Here is a 2,537-nt window from a genome sequence, read left to right on the forward strand (position 1 = left end):
CCTTGAGCTGAAGAGCTGAGGGACAGCGCTCAGGCCCAGAGTTCAAGCCCCATGACCGACAAAAAAATAAAAAAAAATAAAAATGTCTTAAATTTTTCTGTCTGGGCTGGCTCTAACCAGCATCCTCAGATCTCAGCCTCTTGAGTAGCTAGGATGCAGACATGAGCCAGCCCAGCTAAAGTTGTTGTAATTACAAAAGTATACCGTAAAAACTTTAGGAAAAAAATATGTATATACGTATTAACTATTTATATGTAGATGTATGTTCTTATAAGGCTTCCCCCCCCCCTCCCCCAGTCCTGGGGCCTGGGCACAGTCCCTGAGCTGCTTTTTTTTTTTTTTTTAATTTTTTTTTTTTTTTTTTTTGGTCATAGGGCCTGAACTCTGTGCCTGGCGCCGTCCCTCAGCTCTTCGGCCCCAGGCTAGCACTCTACCACTTGAGCCACAGTACCACTTCCAGCTTTTTCTGCTTATGCGGTGCTGAGGAATCGAATCCAGGGCCTCATGAATGCAAGGCAAGCACTCTACCACAGAGCCACCTTCCCAGCCTCTCCCTGAGCTTCTTTTGCTCAAGACCTAGTGTTCTACTACTTGAGCCACAGGGCTACTTCTGCTTTTTTAAGTGGCTTATTGGAGATAAGAGTTTTCTGGACTTTCCTGCCAGGGCTGGCTTCAAAAGTGAACCTCAAATCTCAGCTTCCTGGCATAAAGCCTTTTTTCTTTTTATGTCCATTTGTTTCTCAAACAGCATTCTAACTTCACTTGTAAGAATTTATTGACAAAGTATATTTGTTGTTTGTATATATCTAAAGTAAAGCTGTAGCACATATCTTTCAAGCTAAATTCTTGTGCAACATTGTATCAGAAATTGCATTTTGTTGCTGGGCACCAGTAGCTCACACCTGTATCCTAGCTAGTTGGGAAGCTGAGATCTGAAGATAACAGTTCAAAGCCAGCTCAGACCAGAAAAGCTGTGAGATTCTTATCTCCAATTAACCACCCTAAAAACTCCTAAGTGGTGCTGTGACTCAATTGATAGAGTGCTAAACAAAAGAAAAAGATAATCCAAGTGAGGGTGGCTCAACTGTAATCCTAGCTACTCTGGAGGCTGAGGTCTGAGGATCATGGTTCAAAGCCAGCCCTGGCAGAAAAGTCATGTGACTCTGATCTCCAATAAACTACTCAGAAAACCCGGAAGTAGAGCTGTGGCTCTAGTGGTAGAGCGCTCGCCTTGAGCTGAAGAGCTGAGGGACCGCACCCAGGTCCAGAGCTCAAGCCCTCAACCGACAAAAAGAAAAAGGTAAATTATAGGGCATCGAAATGGACAGTTTTTGTTTATTTTATTTTTTTAGGTAACTGATAATGAAGGGAGGAGTTTGGATGTGAGAACATAACTGAAAATGTAGCCTAAATGATGGTTAAAATTTTTGTGTATATATGTAAAGTGATACATTATTCTAAGTAACTGTATAGTTTTCTCACAGGTATGGCTTCATTATGTTTGTTCACAAACTTACTCAAATGTTGGTATAGCTAGTGTTCTTGGGAAGTTGTGAAATCCTGATAGAGTTCCATCATGTTCTAGAAACAGTTCATTAGTAGAAGATTACTACTTTAAGTAATACAAAGCTACAGCCACCAGCTTATATTTGAGAAGCGGTCAAAGAAATGGCTGAAAGCCGCTGGTGGCTCACACCTGTAATCCTAGCTACTCAGGAGGCTGAGATCTGAGGATCGTGGTTCAAAGCCAGCCTGGGCAGGAGAGACCGTGAGACTCCTATCTCCAATAAACCACCAGAAAACCGGAAGTGGCGCTGTAGCTCAAGTGGTAGAGCACTCACCTTGAGCTGAAGAGCTGAGGGACAGCGCGCAGGCCCAGAGTTCAAGTCCCACGACTGACAAAAAAAGAAAAAAGAAATGGCTGAGAGCAGGCTTCTGAAGGAAAAACCTGGGGTCAAATCGCAATTCTGTCCCTTGATAATTACATTGCATCCCTGGGCCTCATTTTCCTTATCTGTGTTTTAAGTGTTCATCCTTTTGATGTTGATAATAATATATGGGAAAGTATGTACACGCAAGGGACACACACATACATCCCAGCCTGTTGGGTATACTTGTGCTTGCATGTGCACATGCCCATCCCCCCCCCAGTCGAAGGATGAATAGACCTTTTTCTTCTGGGGATCAAAGCAAGACCCCTGTACATGTCAGGCAAATGCTATATGAGAGTTCTGACACTGAGTTACATCCCTAGCTCTGAATGGCTTTTTTATTCATGAATTTTTTAATTTTATTTTATTTTATTTTTGGTCGTGGATTTGAACTCTAGGCCTGGGTGCTGTCCCTCAGCTCTTGAGCTCAAGGCTAGCACTCTACCACTTGAGCCACAGTGCCAGTTCCGGCTTTTTCTGCTTATGTGGTGCTGAGGAATCGAACCCAGGGCCTCAAGCATGCAAGGCAAGCACTCTACCACTGAATCACCTCATGAATTATTTTTATAATCCCTTATACAAAAAAAAAATAGTTGCCTTATGTTC

This window comes from Dipodomys ordii, unplaced genomic scaffold (genome assembly GCF_000151885.1).
Source record: "Dipodomys ordii isolate 6190 unplaced genomic scaffold, Dord_2.0 Scaffold4068, whole genome shotgun sequence".
In the NCBI taxonomy this organism is placed as follows: domain Eukaryota; kingdom Metazoa; phylum Chordata; class Mammalia; order Rodentia; family Heteromyidae; genus Dipodomys; species Dipodomys ordii.